The sequence below is a fragment of the Gymnoscopelus microlampas genome (assembly GCF_963454915.1).
Source record: "Gymnoscopelus microlampas genome assembly, chromosome: 1".
Lineage (NCBI taxonomy): Eukaryota > Metazoa > Chordata > Actinopteri > Myctophiformes > Myctophidae > Gymnoscopelus > Gymnoscopelus microlampas.
In genome coordinates, this window is record NC_139962.1 from 20,941,317 (window position 1) to 20,957,285 (window position 15,969).

Genomic DNA, 15,969 nt, shown 5'->3' on the forward strand with positions numbered 1-15,969 from the left:
TTGTTAAAAATGTTCAGGATTTTTCAAAATGCTTAAAAAATGGCTGATTTACAAGGTCACAATGCGTTGCACTGCGACGTCTTGTGAGCTTGTAGATCGGATATTTTCGAATAGTCTTTTCACATAGCACAAAATAGTGGTTAATATATGTTTTGTAATCTAAATCCACAAAGTAACTAGTAATTAAAGCTGTCAAATAATTGAAGTGGAGTAAAGAGTACAGTATTTGACTGAGTTGTATCGGAGTAGAAGGAATAAAGTAAACATACCCCAGTTAGTTACTTTCCATCACTGCGGCGCCTAAGGTACCCTCAGAACATCTAACATTTAATTAGCAACGCTCCAAGAAACCATACATCAAGTAGGAGTGAAAGTGTGGAAAAATGCAGGTCTAACTAATGTAGGCAGCGAAAAACACAAATAAGTCGTTAATCACAATTATTTGTAAGACAATTAATCATCAAGTAAAATGTCATGATCGTGACAGCTCTATCTGTAACCAATATGCTGGCAGAGCAGTGTTCTGTGGTTCACTCCACACAAATAATCATATCCTTTCTGTCGGGTGGAAACCTTGTACGTCCAAAACCGTTCCTTTTTGATTAATACTTTCAAAACATTTAAAAATAGTGAAAATAGCAGATCTACAAGATCACAAGGCGTTGCGTCACAACTTGTAGATCTGCTATTTTCACTACTTGTATGATGAAGTAGGGCATTCATTTACAACATAAAAAGTTGAAATAGGGACATACAAGGTTTCCGCCCGACAGCAGCGATTTGATGCGTGGGATTTCTAATGATAGGACCCGGAGAAAACCCTTTGCACTATTGATGTGCATTAGCCTACGCATGCGTATGAGCATTTCAACTGCCATTTATGGCTAATTGTGGGAGTTAGTTACTGGGATGGGATTTGAGTCACACACACAAGTGCACCATTTTGAATTAATTGGCAAATATATAAAGATTACTAGCTTATTCATTGCCATATGCCTGCATAGCCACATTAATCCTGGCTCGTTATTCAGTATAATGTTTCAAAGTTTACAAAGGAGACTCTTTGAGTCTCCAAACGGAACCGCTGCTGGTCATAAAATGATTGGCTTAGGAATGCGACAAAAACTAAAAATATCTAATGGGGTGACTAATCGATAGGAAAAAAAAGTCATTTTGGGGGTGAACTATCCCTTTAATATGTCACATTAGTCTCAAAGTTTGTCCGCTGACATTTTTGTTGTTGTTGTATCAGTTTTATGCATGAGGCCCCAGAAGTGGAAACAAACAGTTAAGAGGCTTTCAGTGACTTCCTAGAAGAGCAAAATAAATCTGTCATGTCTTTCTTTCAGTAGCCAGCCAGGCTGCCATCCAAACCTCCCCACACTACTGTTGGTTTCTGCTTACATCCAAAGAAAAGGGGGAAACTCAGCATGTTTGCATATCAATGGCAGGGTAGTGGAAATGCTTGTTAGTGCAGGGAGAGAAGGAAAGAATTAGAAGCGTGGACTGAATGAAGACAGACTGGAGAGAGCTGCAGAGTCAGAACCAGCCCAGACAGATGCCAGAGGGTCTGAAACTCAGGGAGGTCCCTGGTCTCTGAACGTCTCATTTCATCCTTCATATGGGGAGGGAGGGATTTAAAGGGAACAGGGAGTAAATTAAATACAGATAAGAGAGTGCTCTACTGTAGTATATTGTCGCTGTCGGGTGGACACCTTGTACTGTATGTCTAAAACCGTTCAGGAAATGGAAAAAATAACCTGTGTTCCAATGGATCCAATGTAGTAATTATTTCTTGTTAATAGTGGTTCAATACACGTATAAAGACAAATTTTCACACCAAAAAAAAACGCTGTTCTACAAGCTCACAACATGTCACACTACTTTTGTGTGACAAAAGTACACCATTCATTTACAAAAAAACATGAAAAGGTTGAAGTATAGAGATACAATGTTTCTGTCTGACAACAACAATATAATAAATGTCACTAATATGTTGATTTCTTTCACTGCATTTAGTCATGTTCAATTATAACACCTACATTAACCTGGCCTGATACTGCCAGGAATTTATATCAGAGATTTGTAATGTACAAATAAGCTAGGCAACTGATCTATGTATTCTCCCTGAAACCAAGGCTTGTGACCATCATACAATGGCAAAAACTGCTCCAGAGGAGCTGTTCAGTGGTCAACAGTACTGGTCAGTTCCCAGGATTTAATGTGCGTATGTCTGTGTGCAGGGTGTTACTGAAAATGAGCATCTGTGCACAACAACTTTCCCTGGGTAAATAAAGGACCAAAAAAAGAATGAAAAAAAGAAAGAAAGATGGGTGGTTTGGACGGCTAGCTGGCGGAACTCTTCAGCTAAGAGAGGTTTTATACATAATGTGAGCCTTAATGCGCTCTGAAATGTATTATCAGGCTTCATCAATGACATAAACACACGTAGCTGTAAAGAGGGAGGTGGTTCATCATTGGGTCAGTTTCTCAGGAAGTGTTGACTGGGTGCCAGGCCAGTCCTTAACCCATTAAGACCGGGAACGCATCTGTGTCATTTTAGATTTCAATTGGCTATTAAAAAATAGCAGATCTACATAGTACAAGCTCTAGCTTGTATTCAGAGCTATGAGCTTTGGAGATATATATTTTTAAAGCGAACATTTGTAACTCAAATCTTTGCTTCTGGGGATTCTACAAATGTCCTCTAAATCCTAAAGGTCATTACACACCGGCGATTATGCGAATATACGCAAAACTCGGACTCGTTCCGAATAGATAAAAGACGCTTTTTCGCTTTTTCACTCCGTGGAAGCTTGCATTGACTTTATAAGGTTTTTTAAAAAAAACGTAATATTCGCATGAAAAAATCGTCCCCACTCCCCGGTGTGTAAGGGCCTTAACAGTTTAAAAATTAATATATAATAACATCAGTGGTTCTCAAACTTTTTTGTAAAAATGTTTATAGGCTATATATTCAAAGATTTGCACACATTTTCACAATTTCTTTTTCAAAAATAGCAGATCTACAAGCTCATTAGGGGTGGGACGATATGGGTATCTCACGATATCTGTGGCGATATTAGGCCCTCGATAACAATAATATCACGATATTCGATATATTGCGATATCACGATGTATTGCATGAAATTTCACCAACGATATATCACGATAGTCCTTGTATTCAATTCATAAACACATAAAATAGCACCAAACAGTTCAAAATCATCATAACACAAATACAAAGTCGGAAAAACAACGTATCACAAACTAAATACGTTGCTTTTTTTATAATATTGTTTCTTTTCCAGCAGTATATAGATTATTTATCGCGGGAGAAAGTATCGCGATATAGATATATCGTCCCACCCCTAAAGCTCATAGCGCGGCACTTGTAATATATCTGCTATTTTTGAATAGCCAAAGAAATCTAAACATGACACAGATGCGTTCCCAGATTGAATGGGTTAATGCCCCAAGGACATCTTCCCTTGGGGCAGGGGTGGGCCACTATATTTCCACACTCACTCCAGGGGGCCACATTGCATATTGCTGCTGTCGGGCAGAAACCTCAGAAATCTCCATATTTTAACTTTTAACTTTTATTTCGTAAATTACTGTCCTACTTCGCCATTCTAGTCACTCAAAAGTAGCAAAAGTAGCAAAAATAGCGTTTGAGCTTGTAGATCGGCTACTTATGCTAATTTCAAATTGGAAAAGTAAATTTTTTATTTAATTTCAAATGCACAAGTTATACTTATGTTAACTTTATGAACTAAAAAAGAAAATAACATTTTAATACTAGTCACTAAACAACCAATATAGACTGAAGTAATTCATGCAGGTCATGTTTGCATGTTTGGAATTGTAACAGCTGAAATCAATAATATATAAGTATTCCGATATTAACCTGCGGGCCGCATTAAGTGAAGGTGGGAGCTGCATGTGGCCCCCGGGCCGCCAGTTGCCCATGTATGCTTTGGGGTGTTCACAAAGACCCATGCTTCTCCTACATTTTAAAGAGGTAGAGGAGAACTTGCAGTGGTGTTTTGGGGCTCTGAGATATACTTTATGTTTAAAACGAGGGTCACGCTGTTACCTTGCTCAAAATAAAATATTGACATATATTCATTGACTCAAGCATTTTCATGGCATGGACCTCCAAATTAATATTTAATTGGCTGTGGACCCCCATCTGAAAAGATCTTGTGCCAGGGAGCCCCATAGGAGATTTGTGTTGTTAATTTTTTGTAGGATTTTTCCAAATGTTTGTTGCTCATAAAGACAATATTGTATTCAGCTCCTGGTGGAAGACAAATGACATCTTGAAATGTCATGGTGACAATGGCATGTACAGTATGTGGGTGGCTATGATAGCTGACAGGAAAACACAGATGAACACGGTTTCTATTGTTTACCTTTAAAGACGTGCTGAGAGCCAGCACAGACTTTGACATGTGCATTGAATTACATACTGTGTATGGCGTTATTTAACCTATATATCGTCACTGTCGAGGCAGAGACCTTGTATCTCCAATCATATTTCAACTTTTTAGGTTTTGTTTTGTAAATGAATGCCTTACTTCATTGTACAAGAATGTCTCACTCTCTTCTTTGGAGACATCCAGGGTTGTCTTCTCCTCAAGGAGCCCTCGTGCATGCATGAATGGATTCGTGAAGAAGCTTGTTCTTTCCTTTTCCTCTGTCTTCTGATGCACTCTGCCCTCCAGGTTGGCAAGACTTCTTTTGATCTCATCACAGAGAACATTTCGACCCTCCTTCTCAGACTCCTCTGCTTTCCTCCAACGCTTGCGGAGCTGCCTTCTGCTTGCTACCAGGTCATCGATTTGTTTCTACCTCCTCCACCTTTTTCCTTGCTGTTGCTTCTCGCCATACCTGTTGCTGCATTCTTCAAACAAGATCCACTGACCCCCGTAGTTCACTTTGCAGCAGTCCACTCATGTGTTCATCGAGCTTTCTTCACTCCTCAGTTTAATTGGCCTTTGGCCACTCGATCTTGTTCCTTCAGAGTGGGTTCTTCAGGCTCCAGGCCCTTTTGATTTGACTCTGTTCTTGGGTCACATGGGGGGTGCTACTGGATTCGCTTCTTGGGGTTCATCAACATCCCTTTCCTCCTCTTCCCTCCTTTCCTGCTGCCCTGCCTCTGCAACATTGGGCCCGGTGGCACTGTGGTTGTCGACCCGGCCTTGGATCCCATTTGTCGGACCTGCCCTTGCCCCGGCAGTGCAAGGTTGCATATGGTTACCACCACAGCACTTCTTTCCCATGTAGATGTAAAGTCCCCTCAAAGTTGTTGTATTTTCCCAGCGTTTGGTCCGTCCTTGTAGGCCCTTCTTACATCCCGCCTCTCGAAGGGCCTTCGGGCTGTTTGCTTTGTTTCGTTTTCGTAGTGTGATTTGGGGGTCTCCTCTTGGGAAACTGGAGGGTAGGGTTACTAGGACTCTTCCCTGGACTCCCTGGGGAGCCAGACTGTGCAAAACCACCTGAGAACTCTCAGAAGAAGCAGAGAAAGCAAGCACTTGGCTCTGGCTGAGACGATGACGTCAGGCTTAGTTGGAGGTGCGACTGGCCTATGGCCTAGCAGGAAGACCATCCCTCTGTATAGAATAACACATGAGTGTCTCGCAAAAGTAGCCAAATTAGCTGATCTACAAGCCCACATAGCTCAGCTATTTTAGACATTTCTGAAGTTGCTTTTAAGTGAACGTGAAAGCTGCGGGTTTTATAAATATTAAACCAATGGAACTTATTAACAATATCTTGTGACTAAATAATAACTACAAGGTTTCTGCCGCCAACAATATATGTTGGCTTTAAATGGTATGTTATTTAGCTGTTCAAGCAAAAAAATAAAACAATATGCAAGCTATGTATTCTTAATGAAAGGAAGCCCCATTAACCAAATTTGGACCGTTTTTCATAATCCAAATTTTTTCCTTCACAGCACCAGGAGATATCATTTTACGAAGATTTAGACTCCAATCCACTTCCTGGTTAACTTATGACTTCAAAAGCCTGTATCTTTGCTCCTGTGTACTTTTTGTTTTTACTATGTATTTTCGACTATTTTCAACTGGCTGCAACTATGGAACGGATTACCGAATGTTTTTAATCCTTTTCCCCAGATTGTACGAGACCTCTATGTGTGTAATGAGGGGATCACCGTGAGGACGGGGATCCCTGAAAATATTTTGTGACTACTTGAAAAAGGTTCAAAAATTGTTAAAATTCCAGGCACTCAACGTACACTTTTTGAAAACACCCCTGGTACTCAGAGCAGACCACGTGATTAGATAGCTTTCTCCCCTTTGTCTTTGCGGGTAGAACATTAGGGTTCAGCATTCCCAACATAATGCTCTCTATCACACACACACACACACACACACACACACACACACACACACACACACACACACACACGGTGTTCGGAACTCGGAACTCGTACCACCCTTAAGCCCCTAGATGCCATCTACCTCTGCTCTCAGGTTCATCACAGCTGACCTATACAATACCCACCATTACACTTCATACACTAAAGTTGGTTGGCCCTCTCTCTCCATGAGACCAGACCAGACCAGACCATCATTGGTACACCTACATTTATAAAGCTCTGTTAAACAAATCACCATCATATATCTCATCACTGTTAAAACCGAATACTTCAATTCATCAAACACGTTCTCAGGAGTACATCCCATTACTTACACCAAGCTAGGTAAAACAGCCTTCGGTTTTAGCGCTCCCTTTACCTGGAATGAATTACAATACACTTTAAATATTCACTCCATGATCTCATTTGGGCAATTTAGAAACATGCTCGCTAATCTTTTAAATTGTCATTGTTTTAATTAAGGTGTCTATATTATTGTTTTCATACTCTGTTCCGGTAACAGTCTTCCATGCCGACATCTCGCCACTCCGACTAGTGGCTTCCGCGTGCGGTTAGGGTTAGGGTGAGGGTTAGGTATAGGGTTCGTTAACGTCGGAAAGGCGACATGTCGGAAAGCCGCCATGAAACCCTCTGTTCCTTGCTTGTTTTCACAATACACCTGCTGTTCTTATTTCAATATTATTACACATTGCGTTGTTGTATCATGCCTTCGGTAATCCCGTCATCATTGAAAATTAGGGCTCTGCCCTCAATGTATTTCCGAGAAAATAAATAAAGGTTGAACGAAAGAAATGACGAAGTAGGGCATTCATTTACCAAACCAAACGTAAAACATGGAGACAAAATGGAGATACAAGGTTTCTGCCCGATAGTAATGGTCTCTGTCCAGTGGAAACCTCACATGTTCAGGATTCAAATTCAAAAATATCAAAAGTAGCAGATCGACATGCTCAAAACGTGTCGCTTCGCACCACGTTTTGAGCTTGTAGATCTGCTACTTTTGATGCTTTTGTGTGACGCTGTAAAACATAAGGGCGCCCGCTGGCCTAGCGGTCCAGGCGCATACCATATACTGTAGGCTGGCAATCCAGTTTAACGGCGCGTCGTGGGTTAGACTCCCGATCCCGACGACCTTTGCTGCGTGTCACCCCTCCCCATCCCTCTCCCCATTTCCTGTCAGTCTAATTTCCTATCAATAAAGGCAGAAAAAGCCCTAAAAATATCTTTAAAAAAAAATGGAGATAAGAGGTTTCTGCCTGACAGCAACGATATATTTAGCCTGGCAGAGGTGGTGTCTACCGTCCACAGTGATTAGAGGGAAAGATAGCTCAGCCTGGAAATACTGGCCAGTGAAATGGGTTTCGATTGGCTAAGTGACTTTGTTTGTTTTTCAGTGTCATGGTGGAGCCAAAAGGTGTACTGTACTGTACGCCTAATGGGCTGTGACTTCATCCTCCTCCCCAAAAAATCAACAACAGGCACATACAGTAAATACATCTACCCTTGACTGGATACGCTGACATAAGTGAATATAATATTATAATTCTATATTCTCTAATGCAATACAATACAACAAAGTATAGATTCTCTAATATCATTAATATTGCATGCAAAACCATTATGTAAAGGGATCCGCGACCGCAACCAAATAAAGACATTCATTTAGCCTTTAAGGACTGTTAGCATTAGCATGCCCGAGACTCAATAAAATAAAATAAAAAACACTTAAGGTAGGGTAAGTGATTTTCTTTGATTTTCTTTGGCTAAAATAAGTGTTAAATAGCTCTATATTCTGAGTACTCATTGCTATAGAGTGCTTGTTCAGTAACAGGAGTCTCCATGTCTCTCCAGCTCTTTTCGCATTTTCAGGTCGGGATACCAATTGTATCCAATCAGGATAGAGAATAGTCAGGATGCAGATTAAACAAGTGAAATTGGAAGTGATGACACAAAGAAATGAGTAGACGAAATTGGAACCGGAACACTATAAAAATGAAGCAAAAAAAATGGTACTCTCTCCTGATTGGCTGAAATTCGGTCACCTAAGTGAACATTTATTTTCTGTTTATTAACGAGCTGGAGAGACAGGGAGACCCCTGTTATTGAACAAACACTCCAAAGCAATGATTACTATCAGAATATAGTGCTTTAACGTTTTCACAAAAACCTTTTTGTTTTAATCAAAAAATATCACTTACCCTACCTTTAAGCCCTTTATACTTTGTTGTACGGCGAATAGCACAAAGAGCCAATCTACAAGCTCAGGATGCCTCACAATGCAACGTGTTGTGAGCTTGGAGATAGGCTATTTTTTGCTTTCGGCATGCCCAAAATAGAGGATGCCAGTTGAAAGTGGTTAACAACCCCTGCTGGTTTCTTTTGGTCTGCATCTATTCATTTATTTCAGATTATTGGGTTAGTCTTCATTCACTCGTTTGTTTACTTCCAGCACACATTTGCTGCATAGCAATCAACGTTCCCTTTAGAAAAGAACCAAAACACAATCTGCAGTTCAAGTTCTGTTCTTATCATCTATTTCAACCAAATCAGGGGTGCAACAGTTGATGGAGCTAATTGATTTAATAAATAAAAAAATATAATTCATCCCTATTTGGTATGTCGTATAGGTGAAAAGTCGAAAAGAATGTCAAAAGAATAAAAAGAAATAGTGAAACTAGACAATCTACAAGCTTCTGCACTAAATAAGTGTGTGATTAAGTATAAAATACCCCTTAAGTGCTTAATTGATTTGTTGATATATATAGGCTACATTTAAAATGAAAAATAAAATAACTGGCTTCTCAATTATTTGATTTGATTTAAACTTGAAAAGGTTATTGATAAAATACGAAGAAATCCACAATAGTTGCAGCCCTAAACCAAACTAAGTTACATTTTCTTTATAAACCATACTACACCTTGTCTGTTAATATAAATTGACCTTCACTTTACATAACTCTTTACTCTAAAGCAAGTCATTATTCGACACCTCTCCTGAACACCAAAACCAATGCTACAGTAGTTGTTTTTTTAATTTGGGAGCGCCAACATAGGAACAAGGAATGTTGCATGACTGGCTCTTCTGTTGTGTTATGGTGTGGAAGCAGAATACAGCCTGGCCCAGTCTGCTCTGACAAGGCTGGCTTGGACTTGAAATAAAAGGAAAAACTAAACAAAAAAACAACAACAGTGTCGTCGTCAGTCTGTATTTGACTTTGACTTACCTAAATAGTTCCCTTCTCACAGTTGCATGCCTTGATATGTACTGCCTGGGCCAGCATTCACCATGTAGGGCATGAGTAGCCTACCATATGAGCTGGATAACTGGAAACACACACACGCACGCAGGCACGCAGGCAGGCAGGCAGGCAGGCAGGCAGGCAGGCAGGCAGGCAGGCAGGCAGGCAGGCAGGCAGGCAGGCAGGCAGGCAGGCAGGCAGGCAGGCAGGCAGGCAGGCAGGCACGCACGCACGCACACACACACACACACACACACACACACACACACACACACACACACACACACACACACACACACACACACACACACACACACACACACACACACACACACACACACACACACACACACACACACACACACACACAGACACACACACACACAGAAACAGGCACAAAGGGACAGTCAATGTGACACAAAAAAAAAATACATATATGTGTATTAGGGCTGGGCTTTGGGCAATGAAGTGAAAATATTTCAAAACCAATATTTATAACCAATAACCGACTAAATCTTGCTCATGTAGGTTCTTATATCAATAAATTGACACAAACATATTTTAATAGATGTGTGTAATCGACTTAATCGATTAGTCTGATTAAACACTTAACCCTGTACTATACTTTGTTGTACAATGGTTGCATACAAAAACAGTAAATACCCGATCTACAAGCTCACAATGCACTGTGACATGTTGTGAGCTTGTAGATTGGGTATTTTCACTCAAAGATTTTTTTAATAATCGCTCACTTACTCTTACTTGAGGCAAAAGTGTGAAATAATCATGATATTGATTTCAAGTCATATCGCCTAGCCCTAGTTGTACACACTTCCAGTAGTACAGACTGTATAGCCTTGTACGAAACTGTGTATCCATCCATCATGTTGCAAGTGCTCTCTTTCACTTCCAAAATCTTGACCAAACACACCCAACGTTCAGGCGAGTCATAATAATCCTGCCATGTTGCAAGCAGTCACTGTCAATAAGTGGCCTTAGTCATCAACGGTTTCCCTTGGTACTAAAACATATTGGTGGCAGGATGATCATTATATCTGGCCACTGGCTAAATCAGAGTCTGTCTAATGATATCATATCAAACCCTTTCAAATGGACAAAAGAGTAGGAGTACTTGACTGAATCCACTTCTTTGTAGCCAGTTAAATGTACCAATCACCAAGACAAAAAAAAAAATTGATTAGTCTCATTAACCACTTATGCCCTGTATCACACTTGGTCGATGGTAGCTCACAAGTTATAAGCTGGTAGACCTTCTATTTTCTCGTTCTTTTGATAATCATAATCGAGGCCTATGCTCAACATTATTCTCACATTCCAGCTCAATGGCCTTGTGTTTAGCGTCTACCATGAGAATGGGCAAGGTATATATAACCAATGCCTCCCTGCTTGGCACTGGCACTCAGCATCAAAGGTTGGAGTGGAGGCAAGCCCCTGAGACATACTAGCATGTCCAGGGGGTGTACTTGTACATCAAGCTGCCTCATGCTAAGGTAACAGGAGATAGGCTCCTGACATATGGGCCTAATGGCTCAGGAACCTCTGGAACTATTTTCACATAATCCCCAAAATGTGAGTTCCACAAAGGTTGCATTTTCTGAAATATAGCACTTTTTTTTTGTTATTTGAAGTCATATCGCCCAGCCCTACCATGGATGTGACAGGTAGCTACATTATTAGTTAATTCATTACAATACTTAGTTTAGAATGTGCTTGCCACAAGCTGAAACAACCACAGACGGATTACAACTGGAGGTCAAGTGACCACGATAAGAGGATTTTCTGACAATCTCTACCGGCTAGCCCATACTATACCCATCCCGTTCATTTACACCTCATTATGCTACTTAGCTTACTAATACCGTTGTGCCTAACCTTACGCACCTTATGTCTAACCTCATGCCCAATTGTACATACTAGCACTATACTTATGCTATGTGTGTACATACGTATATATCGTCTCTGTCGGGTGGAAACCGAATCCAAAACTGTTACTTTTCAGGATTCAAAAGTAGTAGAAGATAGGAGGTGCAACGATATGTAGATATCTTTGCCTATGCTTATGCCTATGTTTCTCTTTACGGTTTGATTTATTTTTTCTCCTGGCTCTCCCTGTCACCCACCTCTTATTTTTTTTCTCTTCCTGAAAACAACAAATATTATGGGATCTGCACAAAAACACATTTCACCCTCTTCTTTACACCTGTACTGTAAATCTGTGATGTGACAATATAGTTCTGATTCTGATAATGACAATATAGTGGTTGGTAACCCCAAAAAAGCCAGCTAAAAAAGACCGATCTATTGGAATTAATGACTGCCATGGTTGTATTTACAGAAACAGTACAGCATGTGAGCAGAATATTGCAGCAATGGTAGACCTGAATAATGCAGAATAATGTTGCACTACATATGACCCCTCTTTCACAAAATTGATTGCACTGTACTGAACTTAATTCAGAGTGAAGTTACATGCAAAGTACTCAAGTGAATTCACCATAACGTAGACAAGCACAGTACAAGAGCTGAATATATACACCAATGTTACATTCACTGAATTCATAGTAATGTTACTGAAGTGTATTCACAGCTGATGCAAACATGTAGGTCGTGATTAAAACTGTGCGACAACATCTCTCTCTCTCTCACTCTCACACACACACACACACACACACACACACACACACACACACACACACACACACACACACAACCTCTCTCCCTCCAACTCTCTCTGTCTGTCTGTCTGTCTGTCTGTCTGTCTGTCTGTCTGTCTCTCTCGCGCACACACACACACACACACACACACACACACACACACACACACACACACACACACACACACACACACACACACACACACACACACACACACACACACACACACACACGCTTGGTGTCATATTTCTCATCATTACAAAGCTCATAGAGCATTATCATGTCATTTAGTGTCAGTGTTAAATAATCACAGTGTCCATCTTAACGGCCCATATGATGCATGCAGCTGATCAGCAGCCTAACTGAGCCGCCGGTCAATCCCGTCCAGCAACGACATGACGGTAATAGCTTGCTAACGACAGTGTTGTTACAACACACACACACACACACACACACACACACACACACACACACACACACACACACACACACACACACACACACACACACACACACACACACACACACACACACAGCCTCAGTAAGGAAGGAATACGTTCGTTCGTTCATTCACTTACCTTCAGCTTTCTTTAGTCATTGTGACGAGAGACCACTATAAACGTATATTGTTATTGATATATGAATATAATGTGTTCATGTTCTGGTCTGTACTGTAGCCTCCATGTCCACCAGTGTTCTTCAGTCCAATCTGAGCACCAAACACGCCCGTCCGTCAATCACTCCCAAATTACGATGTAACTTCCGGTCGGCGGACTTCACAGTAAAAGTATGATGTATTCTTATCGTACGACGGTAGCCCGCGCCCCGCGGGGGTCACCGGACCGCGGACCCCACTTTGAGAACCAGCAGGGGCCAGTTGCACCACCTCACACTAAGTTCAAACTTAGCCTAGTTATAGCTTAAACACATTCAATCCGGGTATCTCTGTCATTTTAGATTTCTTTGGCTATTAAAAAATAGCAGATCTACAAATCTGCTAATCTAAAAATAGTAGCTCATAGTGCGGCACCGAGTGCCGCCGCTATGAGCTTGTAGATCTGCTATTTTTTTGAAAAATCGTGAAAATGAGTGCAAATCTTTGAATATATATTTTAAAAATATAAATATATATTTAAAGATTTGCACAAATTTTCACATAAAAAAACAAAAAATAGCAGCTCTACAAGCTCATAGCACGGATAGCCAAATAAATCTAAAAATGACACAGATACTTTCCCGGCTAAATGGGTTAAATGGCTTTTTAAAGTGAGGTGGTGCAACTGGCCCCTGATGCGTATAGGATCTCTCCACTGCTGCAGATGGCATGGCATTAATCTGAGTTCCCAGAAGTTTTCGCCAGCTCTGGCATTGGCTGGCAGCACCTAACAATATATATAGCCTATATTTTTTAATAAAGGGCTGTCTGTCGCATTGATTTTGCTCTGGATTCTTTCTCTGTCTGAAACAGCACCTGCCCTTTTAATGATGATGGATGATTTTATAATGTTCCGATGCTGATGCCATCATGATTTGTGTGCGTGGGGATCTCATTTTAAACAAGCTTAGTGCTTTATGAGCCTTCCAGTTTAGTAGACCTTGTATTGTGAATGTGTACTTCCATGTACTGTCAGTGTTGTTCTCATGTCTTACTAAATAGCCCTGGGCCAACACGGTCTCTGCCCATGCTTATAGCTCCCTCTAGTGGCGCTGACCCCCTAGGGGGTCCTCAGAGTTACTACAAGGGGTCCGCCAAATCTTTGTGTGATTTATTTTTTACCTTAACCACTTGAACCCTAGCATCCCTTTTCTGAGGAGAACTTTAGCCAAAAATAGCCGATCTACAAGCTCACAACGCCTTGCAGCTTTGTGAGGGCTTTGGTGTAGAGGGAAAAAAAGAGCAGACCAAGTAGGCTAAACAAAAAAAGTTGAATCTGAAACACAATTTTATACACCCTGCTTCATCTCTCTCTCAGCTAGGGGGTCCTTGGCCTGAAAACGTTGAAGACCCCTAATTTAGATATAGGCTACAGCAATGTCCATGATTTCAAGGGGCTGACATGAATTGTAACCTCGCGTCACCACTCTTTCCACCTCACATGAATTGTAGTCCCTTTTTTACTTTAGGTAGCCTGGCTATTACATCACCCATACTTGAGAATTGGGACATAGGCCTATCATGCCCTAATTAAACAAATGTTTTGGGTGAAAATATATTCTTAAAGCATGTATATATAAAAATTACATTTATTTATTCAATGTTTTGGTCTGGTTTCCTTTTTTCTAAATCTAAATTTGCACTCTGCTCAGACAAGGATTCACAACTTCAAACATCATTTTTTTGTTTTTTTTTTGTTAAAAGCATAACAAAAAAACATTGATATCATATTGGTATGTTATCAATACCATTGGTATTGATAACATGTAAGAATGTAGCCTACTATTATTATCATCTTTGTTGTATATTGTATACTTTATATTTTGTCTTTATTGTCAGTGTCACAATTAGTTAACATTTTAATCCAAACCATGATAGACTTGTTTTTGTCTAGATACCGTCATCGTCATGCCTTAAAGTCACCCTTTCAATGTCCATACATTTTAACCATCTCTTTATGAAAACGCCTTGCTATATGGAGGAGCTCCTAGGAGCACAGGTCTCCGCCAGAGCAGGTATTATTGTGGGTCAGCAATGTTCAGAATTCACCAATCAGGATGATGGAATATGAAAAGTCGGACAGATCCGTCTTTATCACTTAGAGATGATGTGTACCGATTTGCATGATGTTTGGACAACATTTAAAAATATGATTTTTTTAATTTAAAAAGAACCATGCAGCCTCCTGGTGGCGCAACGTTAAAGGGGAGGCATTTGTTCCTCAACATAGTGCGAATATGCGTGCAAAGTTTCACTGCAATCGGACACTGCGTTCATGATTTGTGGCGTTTTTTTGTTTTTGTTTTGTTTTGTTTTATCCCACAATTTCGTAACCCATTTTTTTCACCCAGTGCCAAATGCCTATGTAATCCTGGGCACTACTCTCCCTCTGCCAGCCTAGGGAGCAACTTACTGAATACAACAAATGTCTACAGTAAATGGTGAGGATGACAAATGAATTAAAGGACAACATCAACAACATTATTTATGTTGTCAGGGAAAATACATTTAATCATGTTTAATTTTGTTTACAACACACTAACGCATACCCAACAAGTCATGATGATGAAAATAACTAATAACAAATGACTGTAGCTGTTAATAAAAACACTTGAGTAGGTAAAACAGGGTTAGAGATCAAATAGCCTCCATTATAATTAATTACTTTAGTTTTTAGTTTTTTTTTATCACAACATTAAACATCATTTGACTAAAGCATAGTCAACAACATAATGGTGCCAGGGCATTATGTTGAGATGAGCAGCACTTTCTGGCAAAGCAGTGGTAAGCAGTGGCCTCAATAATAATTCTAATTGATTAAAGGGGATGTCACTCTGGGTGTCTCTTGAATTAGTAGAAAAGCCAGGGCCACGTCTTCTGAGTGGTAAAAATACAACAACCCATGACCACTTGCAGTCTTGATTATACTAATCATGTTCAGGATTGTCAACTTTGATTCATATATTTAAACAAAGCCTGTTCCACAT

General features: G+C 40.2%; 1 protein-coding gene across 5 annotated transcripts in view; it reads right to left on the reverse strand.

Moving 5' to 3' along the window:
- Positions 1–13,057, reverse strand: part of zdhhc7 (zDHHC palmitoyltransferase 7) — a 43,290-nt gene extending 30,233 nt beyond the window's left edge. For 2 of the 5 annotated variants that reach the window (XM_084061967.1, XM_084061964.1), the window contains exons 1-2: positions 12,906–13,057; positions 9,637–9,736 (exon numbers count right to left, since the gene is read on the reverse strand). The gene's annotated coding sequence lies outside the window, so the exon portion shown is untranslated. The remainder of the gene's footprint in view (positions 1–9,636; positions 9,737–12,905) is intronic. The other 3 variants (XM_084061968.1, XM_084061966.1, XM_084061965.1) reach the window with 2 other exon arrangements.
- Between the last annotated feature and the right edge of the window lie 2,912 nt (positions 13,058–15,969).